The following is a 24,612-nucleotide window of genomic DNA, read 5'->3' on the forward strand; positions in this document are numbered from 1 at the left end:
GTTTGTGAGTGCTTTTGGTGACAAGCCAAATTTCTTCAGCCTCCTGAGGTTGAAGAGGCGCTGCTGCGCCTTCTTCACGATGCTGTCTGTGTGGGTGGACCAATTCAGTTTGTCTGTGATGTGTACGCCGAGGAACTTAAAACTTACTACCCTCTCCACTACTGTTCCATCGATGTGGATAGGGGGGTGTTCCCTCTGCTGTTTCCTGAAGTCCACAATCATCTCCTTAGTTTTGTTGACGTTGAGTGTGAGGTTATTTTCCTGACACCACTCTCCGAGGGCCCTCACCTCCTCCCTTTAGGCTGTCTCGCCGTTGTTGGTAATCAAGCCTACCACTGCTGTGTCGTCCGCAAACTTGATGATTGAGTTGGAGGAGTGCGTGGCCACGCAGTCGTGGGTGAACAGGGACTACAGGAGAGGGCTCAGAACACACCCTTGTGGGGCCCCAGTGTTGAGGATCAGCGTGGTGGAGATGTTGTTGCCTACCCTCACCACCTGGGGGCGGCCCGTCAGGAAGTCCAGTACCCAGTTGCACAGGGCGGTGTCGAGACCCAGGGTCTCGAGCTTGATGACGAGCTTGGAGGGCACTATCGTGTTAAATGCCGAGCTGTAGTCGATGAACATCATTCTCACATAGGTATTCCTCTTGTCCAGATGGGTTAGGGCAGTGTGCAGTGTGGTTGAGATTGCATCGTCTGTGAACTTATTTGGGCGGTAAGCAAATTGGAGTGGGTCTAGGGTGTCAGGTAGGGTGGAGGTGATATGGTTCTTGACTACTCTCTAAAAGCATTTCATGATGACGGAAGTGAGTGCTACGGGGCGGTAGTCGTTTAGCTCAGTTACCTTTGCTTTCTTGGGAACAGGAACAGTGGTGGCCCTCTTGAAGCATATGGAACAACAGACTGGGATAGGGATTGATTGAATATGTCCGTAAACACACCAGCCAGCTGGTCTGCGCATGCTCTGAGGGCGCGGCTGGGGATGCCGTCTGGGCCTGCAGCCTTGCGAGGGTTGACACGTTTAAATGTTTTCCTCACGTCGGCTGCAGTGTATGTGGACATCTATAAGTACCTAGGTGTCTGGATAGACTGTAAACTCTCCTTCCAGACTCATATCAAACATCTTCAATCTAAAATCAAATCTAGAGTCGGCTTTCTATTCCGCAACAAAGCCTCCTTCACTCATGCCGCCAAACTTGCCCTAGTAAAACTGACTATCCTACCGATCCTCGACTTCGGCGATGTCATCTACAAAATAGCTTCCAATACTCTACTCAGTAAACTGGATGCAGTTTATCACAGTGCCATCCGTTTTGTTACTAAAGCACCTTATACCACCCACCACTGCGACCTGTATACTCTAGTCGGCTGGCCCTCGCTACATATTCCTCGCCAGACCCACTGGCTCCAGGTCATCTACAAGTCCATGCTAGGTAAAGCTCCGCCTTATCTCAGTTCACTGGTCATGATGGCAACACCCACCCGTAGCACGCACTCCAGCAGGTGTATCTCAAGTTGGAGACTTATCTCCCTCACCAACTTTAAACATCTGCTATCTGAGCAGCTAACCGATCGCTGCAGCTGTACATAGTCCATCGGTAAATAGCCCACCCAATTTACCTACCTCATCCCAATACTGTTTTTATTTAATTTACTTTTCTGCTCTTTTGCACATCAGTATCTCTACCTGTACATGACCATCTGATCATTTATCACTCCAGTGTTAATCTGCAAAATTGTAATTATTCGCCTACCTCCTCATGCCTTTTGCACACAATGTATATAGACTCTTTTTTCCCCCTTTTTTCTACTGTTTTATTGACTTGTTAATTGTTTACTCCATGTGTAACTCTGTGTTGTTGTCTGTTCACACTGCTATGCTTTATCTTGGCTAGGTTGCAGTTGTAAATGAGAACTTGTTCTCAACTTGCCTGCCTGGTTAAATAAAGGTGAAAAAAATAGGCACATCTGTCATACAGTCAGTGTATCATTTCAGTAAGCTTTTTATGCCATGTAGTAGACATATATATTTTTGTGTTTGTCTTTTCATTTCCAGCTTGTAGCGGTATAACCGAGGGGGGGGTTGATATCGAAATGTTGATATTGATTGTTGTTTGACTGTTGTAAAACTTAATTAATCCTCCTTTATTTCATTCTGAGTGAAAAGTGTAACATCACACTTGGTGTAAATCTTTTTTAGTACGCATTCACCATCACATGTACTTGAAATGATCTCGTGAAATACATTTGAATTGTTAATTAAAAATGATTCCACTGTCTCAAGTACCATTTACCTTTTTATGAAATTGAGCACATTGAACGGATATTAAGTCAACTTTGAATATGACCGTAATTGAAACTGTACAGCCTACGGACTTTGATGTTCGTCTTCATTGGAGAATACATGTGCTGGAGGACATCTGCAAGATGCTGCTGGCTGTAAGATTCTGCTTTTCCTTTCTTAGTCAACCGTGTGTGTTTTTTCTTTGTGTTCTTGAACATAGCCCTGTTTCTTTGTGTTCTTGAACATAGCCCTGTTTCTTTGTGTTCTTGAACATAGCCCTGTTTCTTTGTGTTCTGGAACGTAGCCCTGTTTCTTTGTGTTCTGGAACGTAGCCCTGTTTCTTTGTGTTCTGGAACGTAGCCCTGTCTTTCATTTTTGTTCATTGATTTCACCTGTGTTTGTTTCTCACCTGGTCTCATCAGCTCCCTTTTTAGTTCAGTTCTTTCTGTTTGTACAGTTGTTAGGTATTGTTTGTTTTTGACCATTGCCTGCGACCACGATTCCTGCCTTCTGCGAAGGCTTAATAAACATCTGCCGCACTCTGCGCGTGAATCTACACCTTGTTCTCCCTGAGTATACATTACAGAATAACTCAACTAAATACAGAATAGAATCAGCGGAGCTACAGCGGTGCCTAACCCAGCAAGAGGAGCTTATGGAGGAAATTTGTCATGTTCTCCGCCAGCCTATCCCTACTCCTCCGATACCAGGTATCGTAACTCATAGCCCTCCTTCGTTCATACCCATGGCTGGAAAGTATGACGGTTCACCTGGGAAATGTCAGGGATTTCTGATGCAATTCAGCAAATATACTGAGCACGACCCCATTAACTTCGCCACCGACAAGAGCAGGGTAGATTTAGTTGTGTCTCTACTCACAGGCAAAGCCCTGGATTGGGCCACCGCCACATGGACTGCCAACAGCACAGAACTCGGTTCTGAGACCCATTTCCACACCCTCTTCAAAGAGGTATTCGATCACTCTGCCTCCGGTCGTCCTATAGGAGACCTCCTCATAGAACTTCAACAAGGACGCAATTCAGCTGCCTAGTATGCCCTCGAGTTCTGCACCATGGCTGCAGGGAGTGGATGGAGTGAGGCTGCCCTTCAGGATTCAAATCAATACCATCGTATGTCCATCTCCTCCGGCGGTCGGCGAGGAGGTGGTCGATGAACTCTGCCACCCAGGAACCCGAAACCTTCTCTTTCCGTGATTTTTAAGGATAGGCCTTAAATCTGAATGGTTTGGGATAGGCTTAAAACAAAAATATCAAAAACAACTTTCTATCGCTGGATTCAAAATCGCAACCTTTGGAATCAGAGGCAGATGCTTACATCCATCCACAGCACCCTAGCAAAACCAAAACCTACTTGAAGGTAACAGCACTCACTGTTGCCCCTAGTGGCCGGTTTCCACACTCTCCAGACATCCTCAGACATGGACGGATGTCAAATACTGACTCGTATCACGGGTAACCTAGCTGTCCTCTCTGCTTTCGTGTGTGTGTGTGTGTGTGTGTGTGTGTGTGTGTGTGTGTGTGTGTGTGTGTGTGTGTGTGTGTGTGTGTGTGTGTGTGTGTGTGTGTGTGTGTGGCGCACAGTACATGGCATGACTGTTGGTGTGGAGTGGTGGATTTTAAAGTACTGTACGTTGAAGAAGCCAATTGGATACACAATATGTCAAGGCAAGAGAGAGAAAGTGAGTGAAAGGGAAAGCGAATGGGGGAGAGAGAGAAAAAGTAAGATCATAAAAGGGGATTACAGTGCAGTTAAAGGAGGCTGGATGTCAGCCAAGGGTCGGGCCCCTTTCCAGCTGCAAATGTACAGGGGTGGAAAGAGCTACACAAACTGCACTGGGTAACCAAGGAGGTATGAGGCCCACAGGAAAAGGAGAATGAGACTCAACACCTAAGGGTGGATGAGATCAGATACAGAGGGATGAGATCAGATACAGAGGGATGAGATCAGATACAGAGGGATGAGATCAGATACAGAGGGATGAGATCTCATTCCACCCAGTTTACCACCTTTGCATGTTAATGCTAAGCTTTAAAAAGGTTCAATGCAGCTGTTTTTTTTATTATCTCAATATCAATATCATTTCTGGGTAACAATTAAGTACCTTACTGTGACTGTTTTCCATTTGAAATGGTCAAAAAGAAACAAATAACGTCTCAACAAAGAGCAAATTCTCAAGCGAGAATTTAGATAGGACTGTCTGGGAGTGGTTTGAGAGGAAAAACAAAAAATGTGCTGTTTTTAGGAGAGGTTTGGAACTCTTTTTCTTATTGGTCTATTAACTATGGTGATGTCACCATGGAATGCCAAAACTCCCTCCCAGCAAAACAGGCTGAAAATTCAAGCGGTCTTTTCAAACAGCTCTTAAACAAAAAGGGCATTATCATAATTTAGACAATTTCACAGTATTATTCCAACCAAACATATATAAAACTGCAATGGGCCATTAAATAGCTGGTCGATCCATCCACACGCTCTTTATAAGCTGAGGCAATTAGTCTGGCTACAGATGTATCCCCTATTCAAAGAAAGCCACCTCGCCCCTCCTGCTCTCCCCACTCAAAGTGCACCTTCCTGGTGTTTCCCCCCCGGCCCCCCGCTCCCCCCAATCCCTGTGTAACAACTGAATTCATGTTTGCAGACCGGGTAAGCCCTGTTCAGGCTGACATTTGACTTGCGCTAGCTACATAGCCTAGCCTTACTAGCCTAGAGCACACTCCGTAGGCTACAGCCTGGTTAGGCTAAATTTCATCACCTTGACTGACCTATTTAGTGTAGCCTACCTAGCCTAAGCGCTAGTGGACTCTTACCTAACAGCCTGGGCTACATCATCAATTTGACTGACATGTCCTATTTAGCCTAGCATACCTAGCGAATAACAGCTTCAAACAGCACCGGTGTGGCGGGATGAACCAAGATCCCTTTCTTCCCCTTTATCAGCACCTTCTATTATTAGTACCGTTGCTGTGATGTTTGAGTCCAGTATGTTCCACCAAACACAAGCCGGACCACATCCCAGAGGCATGTCTGGCAGCTAGCGTGCTCACTGAAACACTAATGTATGGACATGTATGTTGTAAATATGGTGGTCCTTCTGTAGCTCAGTTGGTAGAGCATGGCGCTTGTAACGCCAGGGTAGTGGGTTCGATCCCCGGGACCACCAATACGTAGAATGTATGCACCCATGACTGTAAGTCGCTTTGGATAAAAGCGTCTGCTAAATGGCATATATATTATATTATTATTATATTATATTAAATATGCAGGGCAGAGGCAGATACCAGGGGGAGGAAAGGGGGCAAGCTGAGAAGGTATTTCAGAAACATAGCTAGCTGTTCAAAGGGTCTGGAGGTGAGGGGCCAATCCAAATAGAAGAGTTTACAGACAGGCCAAGGGGTTATTCTCAGACATTTGCTGAGAGGGTTGGATACTGTAACACAGGGCTCCCCAACTGGCAGCCCGTGATTTTATTTGGCCCCTAAGTTTTCTGAGCAAACAACAAAATGATAAAAGATCCCAGAATGGTTCCACGCGCACAAAAAGCTTATTTCTCTTACATTATGCGCACAAATGTGTTTGTTTAGGACAACATTCCACAATCAACAGCCTTATCCACTCTATGCGAAGGAGATGTGTCGTGCTGCATGAAGCAAATGGTGGTCACACCAGATACTGACTGGTTTTACTTATTTTGCACCATAATTTGCAAATAAATTCATTAAAAATCCTACAATGTGATTTTCTGGATTTCTTTTCTCATTTTGTCTGTCATAGTTTAAGTGTACCTATGATGAAAATTACAGGCCTCTCTCATCTTTTTAAGTGGGAGAACTTGCACAATTGGTGGCTGACTAAATACTTTTTTGCCCCACTGTATATACAGTATATATACACACACACACACACACACACACACACACACACACACACACACACACACACACACACACACACACACACACACACACACACACACACACACACACACACACACACACACACGTTCAAAAGTTTGGGGTCACTTAGAAATGTCCTAGTTTTTGAAAGAAAAGCAAATCAGAAAAGCAAATCTTTAAAATCACTTGTGGGTCCAAGTGATTTTAAAGTAAGATATGTGATTGTATACGGATGTAAGGAAGGCTTCAATTTATTATGTTTTGTCAAATATTATATGTTTGAGCTCCTTGCGTTCAACTTGCAGTCTACAAATCATTTGTGATGATCTTCTGGCCTCCTGACCATCCGCTCAAGAAAAGAATTGGCCTGCGTCTAGTTGATGATCCCTGCTGTAGCAGGACAAACACACACACACACACACACACACACACACACACACACACACACACACACACACACACACACACACACACACACACACACACACACACACACACACACACACACACACACACACACACACACACACACTGAATCAGCAGCAAGGGACACACACTCACTCTCAGGGGTGTGGCACTGACAGTGGCACACTTTGCACCCGGCTAACCTTGGCAGGGATTAAATGAGGTGCTTTGCCAAAAGGGGCACGTGGGGCACTTTATTGGCTGAAGGGTTATGCAATGATGATAACACACCGGAGCTGGCAGGCAGAGCGCAGAAAGAGAGGGCGGAAGAGCGAGTGAGGGGGGTCCAGAAACACCATTAACCATGGGCCTGTCCTCCTTTATAGCGGGCTCTGGCAGGAAGGTGGAATGGATAAAGGATCATGAATAAAGGATATTATACCACCAGACCCACGGTGACAAAGGTCTAAGTTTAATGAGAAGGTGCAGAACATGGCTGACTGATCTGGAACACTTCCAAATACCAAAGTTAGGTTATCCATTCATCTCTCCCCTACCTGTGTGTGGGGAAAACAAATACGGATGTGTGATTTTGATTTTTACTATCCTCGTAGGGACCAGAAGTCCTTACAAGGAGTGAAACAAGGAAAATATGCCGGTCCCCACAAGCAAAAATGCTATTTTAGGCTTAGGGGTTAGATTTGGGGTTAGAGTTACAATGGGATAGGGTTAGAATTAGGGTTAGGGGATAGATTTAGGAGTTAGGGTTAGGTTAAGTATTAGGAACAGAGCTCTGAGTGCTAGATGCACCTTACAATGACAATGCATGAACCCCTGGGAGAATGCACTCTGCTTTGTGACAGGCAGGATGAGGAACACTGACCCACACGCACAAGCCTCAGGGAACACAGGTCGCCATAGAAGATTAGGGTTAAGCACCACCCTCAAAAGGTTAAGGTGAGGCACCCCACCCCAAAGGTTAAGGTGAGACACCCCACCCCAAAGGTAAAGGCTAGAGTTCAGGCCAAGAAGAACGGGAGACATGCGAGGGCGCCGACAGTAACAGGGAGAGAACCCTCACAGAGGCCGTTATGTCCTTCCTTCCAAAAGGTCAGCTCTGGTTGCAAAGAAGGGTCATCAGGCGAAAGCAGCAGTTGGCCGCCCAACCGCCACCTCTGACAGGTGACTTCAGTGTCTGGCTTTTTTTCCTCCCCCGACTGTTAGATGCATCCCTGCTATGATCCATGCATGAATCAGTGGCACTCCGCTTGACCGTCAACACACCGGAGAATGAGAGCCCAAGCGTGGACTATTCGGCCCCCCATTGATCCAGTGTAGATGTATATACCCACCCAGAAAGGTCAGGTGGAGAGCCGCACCATTGTTATGCCCCCTGCCTGCTTTGAGAGCAAGCCACTGAGCCTGCAAGCCCTTGTGTGCGTGTCTGTCTGTCTAGCTATCCGTCGGGTGGCCCCTCCCTCGCCGCAACCTAAGCCCGAGCTCCTTGAAACTCAGCCCGCAGCTACGTTCCTCTGCATCACCACGTTGACCCTCACTGAGGGAGACTGGGGCGACGAGGAGCAACAGACTGACCACGCAGCGCACCCACACACCCACACAATGTGGCCCCTTAGGTCCAAAACACTGCCTTTCCTGTGTCTGCACATGTCTGTACATGTCTGCACATGTCTGTGTGGCTGAGTGGAGCAAGTGGGAAGGAAGGTGAGTAAGTAGAGGAGAGGAGAAAGGAGAAAAAGAAGGGAAATGGAAAAACACAACAAGCAAAAAAGAAAAAAACTCAGGGCAAGCACCCGTCTCCCTTCTGGCTATCAGCTCGGCGGAGGAGTCGAGCTGCAACGCGCTTCGTCCTTCTCCTACTCCTCAGGTAGCAAAGACGGGGGGGAATACATCTATCTACAAAAAAACTCTAACTAAATAAAGGTGACGGTAAAAAAAAAAGTTGCCAAATTGGCCCAAAGTGCAGAAGGTCCACTGTGAAGAAACAGAAGAAGTGGTGCTATTCCCATCCAGTAAGAAAACAATTAGAGGTTGGAGAAAGCAGCTCTTCTCTCCTTGACGGTTGGGGAAATAGGTTTTTGTTTGGGCCCCTCAAGGATTGTGTGTGTGTGTGTGTGTGTGTGTGTGTGTGTGTGTGTGTGTGTGTGTGTGTGTGTGTGTGTGTGTGTGTGTGTGTGTGTGTGTGTGTGTGTGTGTGTGTGTGTGTGTGTGTGTGTGTGTGTGTATGTGTGCAAAAGTCCACAAATAGATAGTAAAACAAGGAAGACAAGGAAGTGGGGGACATTTCCCAGGTCTCCATGAGAAAAAAAGGGTTATGGTTGTAACCCTATTTTAGGGGTAGGGTTACAATTAGTATTGGAGTTAAGGGTTAGGTTTAGGGGTTAATGTTTGGGTTAGGGCAAGGGTTAGGCTTACGGTTAGGGAAAATAGGATGCTGTGTCTTGTGTGTGCTTTTACGTGTTCATCTGCCTGTGTTATCCACTGTGCCAAATGAGTCGTTCCCTCCCATGGCTTTGCCTGGATATACAGAAAACCTATCCCACATGCTCGTAACAACTCCAAACAGAAACTATTAACCGACGGACCTCTGTGTGTATACCATACGGGTTACTGGAAGTGTGAGTGACCCTGTGTGTTAGCGCGGCCTCTCTCTCTCCTTCCTCCCTCTGTGTGTGAATTAAAGCGCTTCCCTCTATTCTTCTTGCGGCGCTGTGAGCTACAGCAACCCTGGAGGGTTCCACAGCTCATTTGTGTGGTGAGCGTGTTGGATGGAGGCTGAGGAAGCGGAATACTTGTGGCTGTCAACAAAAGCCACGGAATGCCCTCTCTAAACTAGCTAGCTAACGATGCCCACCGCTAGCCTCCAGTTGCCACATACATCCCCTTATCTCTGCCCTCCCCCTCCCTCTTTTCCTTTATCCCCCACTGCCTTCTCTTTAACTTGGGTTACTAGTCTGGTCTTGATTACAGCGGTGTACACTGTATACAAAGCATTGTGACTCTGTTTATTGCCGCTTGGACGCAACAAACACGCTAATTATGGATATCCTAGCTGTACAAAATAGCCCAAAGTGACCCTGACCACAATGTGTCTTTTCTTGGTGGAATCAAGCGTTTGAAATCAAGACCAGCTCTTTGCACCATCACTGCACTTTTCATTATTACTCAAGCAAGGAACAAAGTGTTTCGCCGAGCCCTCAATCCCTTACACACACACGCGCACGCACGCACACACACGCACACACACACACGCGCGCGTGCGCGCACGCACACTCACAGAGAGTGAGCCAGCATGTTCTTACGTCTCAGGGTTAAATTACCCAGTTCTTCCCCGATTATTTCCAGACTTACTGTATTACTTATCTACAGAGGGTGTTACTTATAAAGATTCACTGTTAAACAGCAACGGACCCTCTTTTGTCCTCAGCTACACACAATACGTACTTATCCATGCTATGATATCCTTATCTCTAATCCTATAAGGCTGAGCCCACACAAAGTCAAAAAAGGAAAACACACATCGAAATAGGGAGTAGGGACACTGAAAGCAGAGTGGTCCAACCAGGTCCCACTCTTCAAACAGTTCCTTTTATTCTGTTCAAAGACAAGACTAGACTGATTGTATAGCGTGGTCGCCCGACTGTTTAAGCAGGGTCTCAAGTTCATATCACTCCCTCCCGGCTGCACCTGTTTTTTTTTGTGTTGTTGTTTTTTTTTTACTTCAACGGACACCGCCGGAGGGGAATGAAAGAGAGAGAGAGAGAAAAAAAACGTTCCCATACATCCATCCAGAGTGAGACGTGTTTTTATGCAGAGCAACTTTGTTGGCGTGGGTTCTTATTGAACATTAGGCAGAATTGTTGGCTTGTGAAAAATATGACAAATTCAATGTATGCAATTGTGCAACAAAAAAGTGATTTATGGTGAATAAGTATTGTTTTATAAATAAATAAAAATATATATATATATAAACTCACCAACAACCACGAGACGAGACCATAGTCTTGATTAGCATAACAAAGCAGGTTAGTTTCCGCCAGCATGTCTTTGAGGTACACTACATTATTTTGTAAAGCGGCAGAAGGCAAAAAATATATATAATTTTTTTTTAAACTTTGTCAGCCGAACAAAATAGCGGTATTGTTTATATTATATGACTGGAACTACTCATCTTTCAAAGATATATTAATAATGACCTTTTGGAAATGCTCCACATTGTCAGGAATTACCGTTGGATGATGGATGGGGAGGAAGGTAGACTAATGTTTAGGAGCGTTGGGACAGTAACCATAAGGTTGATGGTTCAAATCCCGAGATGTCTAGGTAAAAAACATCTGCCGATGTGCCCTTGAGCAGGGCACTTAACCCTTAATTACTCTGGATAAGATCATCTGAGTAGAACACTTGGAAAAGAAAAGGAGAGCTGCTCACTCGAGGAGCTCATTTCGACAGACAGACAAGCTGTCTTCATCCTCTGTGGAGATGGAGGAACCTTCCTGAAGGACAACCATCTCTAGAGCACTCCAACAATCAGGCCTTTATGGTAGAGTGGCCAGACGGAAGCCACTACTCAGTTAAAGGCACATGACAACCAACTTGGAGTTTGACAAAGGGCACCCAAAGGACTCTCAGATCATGAGAAACAAGATTCTCTGGTCTGATGAAAGCAAGATTGAACTATATGGCCTGAATGCCAAGTGTCACATCTGGAGAAAACCTGGTAACATCCCTACGGTGAAGTATGGTGGTGGCAGCATCATGCTGTGGGGATGTTTTTCAGCGGCAGAGACTGGGAGACTAGTCAGGATCGAAAGAAAGATGAACGGAGAGATCCTTGATGTAAACCTGCTCCAGAGTGCTCAGGACCTCAAACTGGGGCGAAGGTTCACCTTCCAACAGGACAAAGACCCTAAGCACACAGCCAGGACAATGCAGGAGTGGCTTCAGGACAAGTCTCTGAATGTTCTTGAGTGGCCAAGCCAGAGCCCGGACTTGAACCCGATCCAACATCTCCGGAGAGACCTGAAAATAGCTCTGCAGCGATGCTCCCCATCCAAACTGACAGAGCATCTACAGAGATGAATGGGAGAAACTCCCCAAATACAGGTGTGCCAAGCTTGTATCGTCATACCCAAGAAGACTCAATGCTGTAATCGCTGCCAAAGGTGCATCAACAAAGTAGTGAGTAAAGGGTCTGAATACTTTCATTTTTTAAAATACATTTGCTGAAACTTCTAAAAACCTGTTTTTGCTTTGTCATTATGTGTGTAGATTGATGAGGGGAAAAAACGATTTAATACATTTTAGAATAAGGTTGTACCGTAACAAAGTGTGGAAGAAGTCAAGGGGTCTGAATACTTTCTGAATGCACTGTACATGCCTGTATGCCTATTTAAAATGCCTATTCAACCCCGGTTGCTTGTAGGGCTACAGCCTATCTGAAAGCAGTCAGGATATAATGCAGTTGGAAATTGACAGCAGAAGACCTTTATTTGATAATTTGGGAGAGTATTCATTAACAAAAATAAAAAGATAGGCCTATTTTAACAATGACAAGTTTTTATGAGTGCGCCCCATAAAGAAATATGCACCGGTAGCCTATGTAACAGTGTTGCTTTCGTCCCTCTCCTCACCCCAACCTGGGCTCGAACCCGGGACTCTGTGAACACAACAACTGCCTCCCATGAAGCATCGTTACCTATCGCTCCACAAAAAAAAACGTGGCTTTTGCAGAGCAAGGGAAACAACTACTTCAAAGGTCTCAGAGCGAGCGACGTCACCGATTGACACGCTTTTAGCGAGCACCGCTAACTAGCTAGGCATTTCACACCAGTTACACTTACACACAAGTGTTGTTATTGTCGGTCAGTCATAGCTGCACTACAGTCAGAGGCTCCATGTGTAGCAAGTAAAGTGGGAGATTTCTAATCAATGCAAAATATTATTACAATTATGGAATTAAGTTGGCGAAATGAGAAGGAGTAGGCTACAATAATCAACCAACAGGTCGGCTGTTGTCCGCTTTGTGGTTTTAATGGCTGTCAATCTCGTGAGCAAGCATGGACGTTTCTACCTTGAGAGACAGAGCGGTATAGTGTCAGCAATGAGTGGTTGAAGGTCCCTCAAAATAAATGAGGTGTGGGGGCATGAGTGGTGAGGGCCTGGCTCCAAAATAATGTGTTATACTTCGTTCTGACCCCAGAGCTTTTAAGTATTTGCAATTCAAGAAAAACATGCTGTTGTAGCAGAAATGCTCATGTAATTGTTAGCCTATATAAGGCGGTAGGTAGCCTAGAGGTTAGAGCGTTGGGCCAGTAACCGAAAGGTTGGTGGATCGAATCCCTGAGCTGACAAGGTAAAAATCTGTCGTTCAGCCCCTGAACAAGGCAGTTAACCCACTGTTCCTAGAATTTGTTCTTAGCTGACTTGCCTCGTTAAAAATATATATATTACAAAAAAATAGCTGTAGCTTCAGTTTAACTTATGGATGTTCTCAAAGAGGGGGAAAGGGCTGAATGGAAGTGAACAACTTCCTTTTGACGTGGAAAAACAAACAACTCCCCCGCCGGAAAGGATACCAGGCTCTGGGGGAGGGCACTCGCCATGACAACCAGGCACCAGCAGCTGTTCCAGAGCTCATAAGCCCCTTATGACGAGGGCCTAAAAGGACGGGTGATGTGGTGTCAGGGCAACCCTACCTAGTCCCATGGTAGGGTGGGTATTGCTTGCCCATTATGCCCCCACTTCCATAATGTAATGAGTTTCACACATTGACTTTAACATTGACACTTAAGTCCAATCAAAAAGATACCATCTCAGCCTGAGACCATATGAGATTAACAGAATAGAAGATGATATGTGCATTATACTATCTAGTCTGCATGACATTATAAATATAATGAAAGAGACTTGATAATGGCTCCATGGCACAACCCATTTAATGAAACAACTGTTTCAGACACAAGCTTTCATGTCACTTAAAAGGCTGCCGTTGTTGGTCTTTTTCTGGGCTAGTCTAGTGGCAACAGGAAGTTGCAGCGGTAAACAAAAGTTACGTTGGAACTCGGACGACTGCAGTGTTTTAGCAAACCGTGGGTTCACGGACTCAACCAACTTCTTTATGACCCATGTCACACGGCCTACGCCGCAACCAAAAGAAAGTGAAAACATGTCAATTGGTTGTAAGCAGGGGAGAAGCATAGTGTCATCTGTCATTGTGCTTTATGTTAAAGCACAGTGTGTACTGTGTCAATATGACATAGCAGATTAGGTGCAATTGACGCCATACCTCCCATGGGTTTGTAGACTAAACAAAGTAGTCATTGTCCTTCCATCACCACTTTGTGGCTTACTAGGCCCCATCTCCAGACGTTAACCTCAACAAAATGATCTTGAACTAACCGTGACCCCGGACCATCCCAGCCAATCAGCTCAGGTTACAATAAAAATAGAGCCGTGAAAGTGAAGCTATCATAACAAAGAATAAAATGACTCAACGCTACACCGTAAGCACTCCATCTACCAACCAACAGTTTACTCTTCATCTGGTGCTCTCTGGTTGACCCATATTTCTTTACTGCTCTAATACTTTTGTTGAGGTATTTCCTGGACAGTTGACTGTGGGGAGAGGCAGACAAGCCAACCACTTCCCTCTGGAGCTGACAAATAAAACCACAATACTAGTCAACAGCACCCACTGCCTTGCCTCAGTCCAACCTAACATTATAGCATTATAGCATTGCACTATTGAGCCTGCTCTGCAACCTAACATTAAAGCATTGCACTGTTGATCTGACACTGCAACCTAACATTATAGCATTGCACTGTTGATCTGACACTGCAACCTAACATTATAGCATTGCACTGTCTGCAACCTAACATTATAGCATTGCACTATTGATCCTGCTCTGCAACCTAACATTATAGCATTGCACTGTTGATCCTGCTCTGCAACCTAACATTATAGCATTGCACAATTAATCCTGCTCTGCAACCTAACGTTATAGTATTGCACTGTTGATCCTACACTACTCAGAACTTTCATCATTGTAACCACTTGCTCTGCATGCACAGATCAACTAAATTTCATATGGCAATAATATTTTCAGTACACTGCAACCAAAACGTATATTACAGGTGTATTACCAATATACAGTGCTTTAGGAAAATATTCAGACCTCTTGACTTTTTCCACATTTTGTTACAATACAGCCTTATTCTAAAATGGATTAAATAAATAAAAATCCTCGGCAATCTATACACAATACACCATGATGAAAAAGCAAAAACAGGTTTTTAGAAATGTTTGCAAATCTATAAAACATAAAAAACAGATACCTTATTTACATAAGTATTCAACCACTTTGCTATGAGACGTGAAATTGAGCTCAGGTGCACCCTGTTCCCATTGATCATCCTTGAGATGTTTCTACAACTTGATTGGAGTCCACCTGTGGTAAATTCAATTGATTGGTCATGATTTGAAAGGCACACAACCTGTCTATACAATGTCCCACAGTTGACAGGGCATGTTAGATCAAGAACCAAGCCATGAGGTCGAAGGAATTGTCCGTAGAGCTCTGAGACAGGATTGTGTCGAGGCACAGATCTGGGGAAGTGTACAAAAACATTTCTGGACCATTGAAGGTCCCCAGGGACACAGTGACCTTTATCATTCTGAAATGGAAGATGTTAGGAACCACCAAGACTCTTCCTAGAGCTGGCCGCCCGGCCAAACTGAGCAATTAGGGGAGAAGAGCCTTGGTCAGGGAGGTGACCAAGAACCTGATGGTCACTCTGACAGAGCTGTAGATTTCCTCTGTAGAGATGGGAGAACCTTCCAGAAGGACAATGATCTCTGCAGTACTCCACCAATTTTATTTGTATTATTTGACCTTTATTTAACCAGGTAGGCCAGTTGAGAACAAGTTATCATCTACAACTGCGACCTGGCCAAGATAAAGCAAAGCAGTGTGACACAAACAACACAGAGTTACACATGGAATAAACAAACATACAGTCAATAACACAATAGAAAAATTGATATACAGTGTGTGCAAATGTAGTAAGACTAGGGAGGTAAGGCAATAAATAGGCCATAGTGGTGAAATAATTACAATTTAGCATTAACACTGAAGTGATAGATGTGCAGAAGACAATGTGCAAGTAGAGATACTGGGCTACAAAGGAGCAAAAAAAAGTATAATATGGGGATGAGGTAGTTGGGTGGGCTATTTACAGATGGCTGTAGCATGAATGCCAAGAATCATGTCTGGAGGAAACCTGGCACAATCCCTACAGTGAAGCATGGTGGTGGCAGCATTTTGCTGTGGGGATGTTTTTCAGCAGCAGGGACTGGGAGACTAATTAGGATCGAGGCAAAGATGAATGGAGCAAAGTACAGAGAGATCCTTGATGAAAATCTGCTCCAGAGCACTCAGGACCTCAGACTTACCTTCCAACAGGACAACAATCCTAAGCACACAGCCAAGACAACGCAGGAGTGGCTTCGGAACTAGTCTCTGAATGTCCTTGAGTGGCCCAGCCAGAGCCTGGGATTGAACCCGATCAAACATCTCTGGAGAAACCTGAAAATAGCTGTGCAGCAACGCTCCCCATCCAACCTGACAGAGCTTGAGAGTATTTGCATAGAAGAATGTGAGAAACTCCCCAAATACAGGTGTGTCAAGTTTGTGGCGTCATACCCAAGAAGACTCAATCCTGTAATCGCTGCCAAAGGTGATTCAACAAAGGACTGAGTACTTACATAAATGTGATATTTCATTTCATTTTATACATTTGCACAAATTTCTAAAAACCTGGTTTTGCTTTTTCATTATGGGGTATTGTGTGTAGATTGATGAGGAAAACAATTTAATACATTTTAGAATAAGGCTGTAACGTAACAAAATGTGGGAAAAGTCAATGGGTCTGAATACTTTAGGCACTATATCTCTCTTAAATAAGAGAACCTCTTAAATAATTATTACTTCCTGTCTAGAAAAAAAATAATAACTTACCAGAAACAATTGGATCCACTTGATTTCCAGGTGAAATTTCTTGTTAAAATGTCACAACCTGGAATAGAAATGACAATTACATTTAAATGCCACTGAAGTATGTATTTGTGTGGATATATCCCCATAGCTTTGGTTTAAATGTCACAGTCTTTAAGCATTGTAATGCAGCAGGAAAAAAATACATCTGTGTAAGTGCCTTTCCAGTAAAGTATAGACTTAAAATGCCCATCTGAAAAATGAATTTCTCTCAAGTGTAGAGTCAAGGTTCAAGAATGCATCCGGTCCAGAAATATCCACTGGGATTACAGTGAGATTCAGGCAGCCCAAAGACTGGCATCACTCCCACTGTATGCTAAATGCATCCTAAGTCAGTTCTACTGAAAAAAATACTGTAGCTTGCTTCATCCATTGTCCCAACTGAGAGAAGAGGTACAGGGAAACAGGGTTTTTTTTCTGGATCAAACAGGGTCTTCAGTGGTGTCCGTGGCAAGGGGCTTGTTTGGCCTGGCTGAATTTTAGAAAACACTTTCTCAAATTTCCCCATGGGGGATTAAAATAAAATTAAGTTTGGACTTAAAACGACCTGAAAAAACATAAAACCTTCTTTTTAATCGCTCAGGCGGCCTACCCAAGGATTTCAATGGAAGCAAAATGCCTGGGAGAGAAAGAGAGAGTAAGTAATGCTAACAGCGCCAATAGTGACAGATGGGCAGGGAGTGGCGATACACTCTGACTCTCCCACCTGAGAGGCATGAGTGAGGGATCTGTGTCACTACTGCTCCATCCTCCGGCGCCTGTCCTCTCATTGTCTCTGACAGATGCTCCACTACAGTCAAACAACATTCACTTTGAACTGCACCCTCTCCCACTCTTCTCCCTCTGAAAACACACATCAAGCTGTTTCTTACCAACTACACTACACTGCACATACAACATGCGAACTGTTCCATATAGCCCGGTGACTTCACATTTTGTCACACGATGTTCAAAATATAAAGAATGCTCTTTTTCCATCAAATGACAAAACTATTCAAGATGAACGCTAGACATTCACCAAACTGCTCACTGTGCCGTCAGGGGGATCCTCGCACATGTATTCATATGGTTCGATGATAACGTGATAACCTCACGTTGGCAGGCTCCTAATTCCTTAAACAGGGCAATATTCATGGGCAATATTCACATGAAAATATCTGCAGCACGTATGCATGGTGCTAGTGTAGAGCAGACAAGGTGACCCATGGTCATGGCCAAAGATAGCTCCTTGTGCTGTGCATTTGTGTGCTACGCAAACATGTCAATGACCTTATGCCCATACAGGCAGCAAAGCTCCCACTAAACCTATCCCACTCCCTCCTCCCCGTTTCCAACCACCAAAACCTGATATCTGCACCTGTGGAGTCATAAACACTGCACCAGAACAGGGGAAAATAAAACCCTCCCTCCCTTCTGCCTTTTATTCTGGTCTACTGTACGAACATATCTCACAGATATGTCAAGTAGTTCTCTCTAGCAAAAGGTTTTAGTGGCCTCAGAGACGCATAGAACGACAACTGTTGAAAAAAAAATCCACACGATCAAACAGCTCAATACGCCTGAGGTATGAAAGGTCAAGTGTCCTCCAGATGCACTATACATTCAATAAGGACAAGAGTTAGCTGAAGAAACTTGATGTCGGTGATCCGTGTGTGTTCTGGCTAGCCAGGGACAGGCAACAAGTAGTTGAAGGTTCAGGAGGGGTGGCAATCAGAGGGAGCTGCAAAGGGTGGGGTTTGAAGGGGGGGGGGGGTCTGCTGGTCAAAGCAAACCTCTACAGTGAATTTCTTGTGGCCAGCTTTCCTCAAAAAGGCTTTCCATCTTCATCCTCCAGCCAAATGGAGGTGTCTAACCTAACACTTAGCCTATTGCTCGTCTTAGGTACATTTGTTCAGTAATGTAAGTGGATGGTGCAGCCTGCAAAAGATTTATACAGTATTTACGTTATATATTATATTCCCGAATCGTCTCTCAGTCCACTGCTCACTGCTACTATAATAATATATATTCCCTGCCACTACTGGATCATTGAGAGCTGCAAACATGTATTATTTTAACAAATGAACTTACATAAGAACAATTACGGTGCTTGTGCAACTCAATAAATACCCTTTCAACTTTGAATAACCCATTTTTTGAAATTCTGAATGTACCTCACATATCAACATGGACACAGTGGCCATCTATACCATGGCCTGATATCTTCAATAGGTTCAGACTGAGTATGAACGTATATGCAGATATACATTTTATCATCGGTATCTGATTTGGCAAATGTACCAACATAATGCAATTTAGTCAGGACAGTAGAGTACACTTATATACTCTCATTATTCAATGGCCCCCTTTTTGTTTTTGGCCATTATGGCTTTGCACATCTGATGACATGAATTTATATTCACTGCCAAGAAGGTCACGGGCGCTCTTGGGATGTGCCACTTGACGTGGCAGCCACAGAAAGTGAGTCCACTCCTACCTATTCAGAAGATAATGGAACAATTCCAATGTCTACGCTTCATTAAGGTTACACGTGTAACAAACTCTTTTGCCTTTTGATCCTGGCTTTGGCTTTGCCAACTTCGTCAATGATCCAACTGGCTTCAGATGGATTCTTGGCCAATTAATCCACTGTTCAACAAGACATTGCACAGCAATAGTGTCAGAAATGTAATGACCTGTATGAAAGTTTGAAGGGTCTCTCCCTTACTAAAAAAAATGCATCTCTTGACCAATGGGTAAAATAATATCTTAAATTGTGTAAAGAATCATGTAAGAATCATGTAAGAAAATCAATGGTCCAAACCTCATGTCCCTACCATAATCCGTTCAGAACTGATTCAACTGATCAATTGAATAATGTTTATATATTTTGCATTACTCAACTCACATGTATGTACTGTATTCTTTCCTATTCTGCTGTATCTTAGTCTATGCCGCTCTGACATTGCTCATCCAAATATTTATATATTCTTAATTCCATTCCTTTAGATTGTGTGTATTGTTAGATATTACTTGTTAGATATTACTGCACCTCTGGAGCTAGAAACACAAGCATTTCACTACACCCGCAATAACATCTGATAAACACGTGTATGTGACAAATCCAATTTGATTTGATTTGTAGGATGGCCAGAAGTAGGGCGACTAAATCAATGGAGGCCAGAGAAAAAAAAGTGGTCATGAAAATGGCATCACGTCAACTAAGCTGGATGCTGGGAAGGAATTAAGGCTACAGGACAGGCTTACCATTGAACTTGTCATCTTTCTTCTCAAATACGGAGGACATAAAACAATAAAGAGGAAGAATAGATATACATTTTGAGAAATGATGTGGTATTTTCATATTGTAATATATGATGTTCATATTAACGCAAAGTTCCTGTTCTTTTTCATAGTTTTCTCTGTTAAATGTCAATGAGCTTCTTTTTTTTTCAAAGCCTTTTTACATTTAATTCGGCTCATTTCATGCTAATTTAACTATTTGCGACCCGCGGAAACAACTTTGAAGACGAACACAAAATGTAAAATCCGAAAAAGTTTTGGTGATAAAGCTGCACCGCTCTGAACAGAGCCCGGTGCATATTATCAGGTGCATTAGGTTAAGAAATCCTACTTTTTTTTATATAATGTTAATGATTGGTTAGAGAAAGAGCCCACTGAACAATTCAGAACATTAGAAATGTCTTGGTAAAATGTATTTAGAAACATAAGGAAGTGAAATGTCATCACCAAAGCATGTTTTCTCCCACTCTGGGCAGAGTCACCTGAATTCATTGCGGGTGCATTGAAATCAGAAAACACTGTTGGCACTCATGTCTGTTACTCCCTTGAGGGGCGCTGTTTATATTAGCAAAGGCAACTAACACACTATACATTTAATACCTGGAATAAGCAGTCAATCGCTTGTCATCCCATAAACCTGTACTGCCTCCCATCTTTAGAGGCTCCGAAAGCTCTTTAAAGGGATAGTTCAGGATTTTGGCAATGACGCCATTGGGAAATTATTCAGACCCCTTGAATTTTTCCACGTTTTGTTACGTTACAGCCTTAATCTAAAATGGATTTTTAAAAAGGGAAATATCACATTTACATAAGTATTCAGACCCTTTTCTCAGAACTCTGTTGAAGCACCTTTGTCAGCGATTACAGCCTTGTGCCAAGCTTGTAAGCGTCAAACCCAAGAAGACTCACCTGTATTTGGTGTGCAGATCAGCAGGTCCTCTCAAGCTCTGTCGGGTTGGATGGGGAGCATCGCTGCATAGCTATTTTCAGATCTCTCCAGAGATGTTCAATTGGGTTCAAGTCCAGGCTCTAGCTGGGCCACTCAAGGACATTCAAAAACTTGTCCCGAAGCCACTCCTGCGTTGTCTTGGCTGTGTGCTTAGGGTTGTTGTCCTGTTGGAAGGGGAACATTCACTCCTGTCTGAGGTCCTGAGCGCTCTGGAGCAGGTTTTCATCAAAGATCTCTCTGTACTTTGCGCCAATCATCTCTACCTCGATCCTGGCTAGTCTCCCAGTCTCTGCCGCTGAAAAACATCCCCACAGCAAGATTCTGCCACCACCATGCTTCACCGTAGGGATGGTGGCAGGTTTCCTCAATATGTGACGCTTGGCATTCAGGCCAACGAGTTCAATCTTGGTTTCATCAGACCAGAACATTTGGAAAACTCCAAGTGGGCTGTCATTTTCCTTTTACTGAGGAGTGGCTTCAGTCTGGCCACTCTACCATAAAGGCCTGATTGATGGAGTCCTGCAGAGATGGTTGTCCTTCTGGAAGGTTCTCCCATCTCCACAGATAATCTCTGGAGCTCTGTCAGAGTCACCATCGGGTTCTTGGTCACCTCCCTGATCAAGGCCTTACCGCCAATTGCTCAGTTTGGCCAGGCTGCCAGTTCTAGGAAGAGTCATGGTGGTTCCAAACTTCTTCCATTCAAGAATGATAGAGGCCTCTGTGTTCTTGGGGACCTTCAACACGACAGAAATGTTTTGCTAACCTTCCCCAGATCTGTGCCTCGACACAATCCTGTCTCAGAGCTCTACGGACAATTCCTTCGACCTCATGGCTTGGTTTTTGCTCTGAGAGGCACTGTTAACTGTGGGACATTATATAGACAAATTTGTGCCTTTCCAAATCATATCCAACCCAAATGTGGGAAAAATAATCAAGGAGTCTGAATACTTCTCTAGTCAGCTGAACTCGTGGATACCATTTTTATGTCTCTGCTTCCAGTGCAAAGGAATTTAGCGGTAGTTTTGCGAGCCATTCGTAACTAACTTAGCAGCTCCTAATCTCTCGAACTACCACTTTAAACTTTTCATGGACAAGAGGCAAAAGGGGTTTTCATAACTACGTACCTTTTAACTGTTTTTGATTTGAAACATTCAGTAAGTGAGTGTACATTTGAAGGAATTTCAGAGCCACATTTGGCACCCGTAGGGAAATACCTGAAAAGTGCAAACATGAATTCAGCAGCAGCATCTACAGACTCAACCCCTGATCTCTACCCACAGCTCAGCGTCAGGGGTCAGCAGTGCATTGTGAAGCCCTGATAATTCCAACAAACTGTAGTCGATGTTGTCCAGAGCTGTCGCCGATATCAAATGTTGGTTTCGCACACACTAACGGTACCCTTTTAAAGCAGTGCACAGCGGCTATGGCTGTTTGGTGTTGCCTTGCATAAGATTGTCATGCTATTCCTTACGCTATAAGGTAGCAAAGGGCTGTTGACATGCCTCAGCTGTGGACTGGTAGGGTTCAAACGGTCAGTGGCCCAGGCCTCCCGTGCCCTTCATTTTACACAAACAGCAGGACAGCAGGAAGGATTTAAGAGTTCATTTGGCGGTAAACGGCTAATAACGGTCCAACCTCCCGTTCAGGGTCAGTCAAGCCTCTTATTGCGGTCTGTGGGGGAGGTCGACTCGCAGCGATACTTCAATCCCTGGGTCGTCTGTCACTTCTTTTGCAAGCTGTTTCTCCCTGGCGCTTTACGTAGCATTGTGCGGGCGGTTCACCGTGTGTCTGTGTGTGACTGCGGGGGTGTGCGTGCTGGGTGTGTATCTGTGTGTGCGTGTGTGTGCGTGTGTGTGTGTGTGTGTGTGTGTGTGTGTGTGTGTGTGTGTGTGTGTGTGTGTGTGTGTGTGTGTGTGTGTGTGTGTGTGTGTGTGTGTGTGTGTGTGTGTGTGTGTGTGTGTGTGTGTGTGTGTGTGTGTGTGTGTGTGTGTGTGTGTGTGTGTGTGTGAGTTAGGAGAGCAGTGAAAGGTGAGAGCAGCACATCTTATAAGCTAAGTCAACAACATTATACCTGCCTCATTTGTTTCGGCAAAGATGGTAGTTAGCAGGGTTAACAGTGAAAGGGGAGATTGGGAAATGCCTCTCAGTGTGGAAACCCTGGCATTCAAGTATACTGTAATTTCCATTCCTACATGGATGGTTGCGCACACTGATAATGCCATGCTTAACAATATTTCAGGCTGACACAGATGGCCAGCAATGGACGAATGTATGTATGGCCTAACAGTAGACAGTATAACAATATAAACACAGTAGAGAACAGAACTGTAGTCCTTAAAGACCAAATTATAACAACAAAACCTTGGCTGGATGGAACTTGAACCACACAGATAATGCAGCCTGTGTCTGAAGCAGCTTGACTGTGGTCGTTACTATAAACACCTGTCTTCCGTGTGGGATGACAAGTGGGAGCTAGTCATGCCATCGTAAGGCTGATGGATAAGAAGGCATGGTTTTAAATGTAGGTAGCCTATACCATATCCTCCTTTCCACTCATTCCAGCCAAAACTACATTTCAAAAAACAGATGGGCCTCTGTCTGGACGCTAACTTAAAGTAACAGTATACCTGGATGTTTCTGGCAAAGCAATTTCGCTCTAATATACAACTATCAGTTTTCCCTCATATAAGACTTTCCCAGAGGAGCCAAAGTCAGTGAGTCAGTTAGTGACGCCTCACCAGAGTAGCCAAGCCAAAACCAACCCCCAGAGAGAGTTTGCCAAACATCACTCTTGAATCATAGCCTTCTGTTTGCATATTATGGAAATCGGTGGAGCTATATTAATCTATGGGTGTAAATCACGAAAAGCATGCGGTGCAGGGTAAACAAGCGCCATGGGGGGTATGCAAATGACGACTCACTGTGACACAGATAAGTTGCTGGCTTGGAACATTAAATACAATCAGGTCCATAATTACTGACACCCTTACTAAAGATGAGAAAAAAAAGACTGTATAAAATAAATAATACAAATACTGAGCTATATTGTACGCTATACAAATTTGGGGAAATTATATTTTATACTCATAACATTGCCCAAGTAATAGAAAAACTCTCAAACGACAGGGGTCAAAGTTATTGGCACCCCTGTTGTCAATACTCCGGGACTCTCCCCTTGCGAGGATAACATCACTGAGCCTTTATCAAAACATCAAAACATATTGGGATGGATCGTAGCCCATACCTCCTTACAGCATATTGAGGACCTTGAGGTACTTTTCTACATAAGCTTCTGATTTTTACACGCCAAACGCACCACTGGTGTGCGTGGCCAAAGATCTCTATTTTCATGTCATCTGACCAGAGCACCACCTGGAGTTTGATAAACAGCATTGGCACTTGGATTGGAACCGCTGCTATGGTCAGATGACATGAAAAGAGGCTATTCCATTCGGTTCTAGTCCATTTGTTTTCTAACAATAATACATCAATTATTTGGCGAGTATATATATATATGTTATTTCATTACCCCTCTTGAACTAAAACCAATATCTTTGTGTTTTAAAGTCACTTTAATCTATGAGTGGCCGGTTGCTGTGCATAGTTTATAGAGCTGCGTGTAGTTTATAAGTGCTAAGCTGTAGCGAACACACACACACACACATATACACACACACACTAACCGAGCCAATGTGGAGATTTATCA

The 24,612-nt window shown here is 44.0% G+C and overlaps 1 protein-coding gene across 2 annotated transcripts in view; it reads right to left on the reverse strand.

The window, feature by feature from the left end:
- Window positions 1–24,612, reverse strand: part of LOC124048246 (thyroid hormone receptor alpha-like) — a 155,585-nt gene that overhangs the window by 109,003 nt on the left and 21,970 nt on the right. The window contains exon 2 of one of the 2 annotated variants that reach the window (XM_046368843.1): window positions 16,640–16,697. The exons of the other annotated variant lie outside the window; for it this stretch is intronic. The gene's annotated coding sequence lies outside the window, so the exon portion shown is untranslated. The remainder of the gene's footprint in view (window positions 1–16,639; window positions 16,698–24,612) is intronic. 2 annotated transcript variants of the gene reach the window in all.

Source organism: Oncorhynchus gorbuscha, linkage group LG11, assembly GCF_021184085.1.
Source record: "Oncorhynchus gorbuscha isolate QuinsamMale2020 ecotype Even-year linkage group LG11, OgorEven_v1.0, whole genome shotgun sequence".
In the NCBI taxonomy this organism is placed as follows: Eukaryota; Metazoa; Chordata; class Actinopteri; order Salmoniformes; family Salmonidae; genus Oncorhynchus; species Oncorhynchus gorbuscha.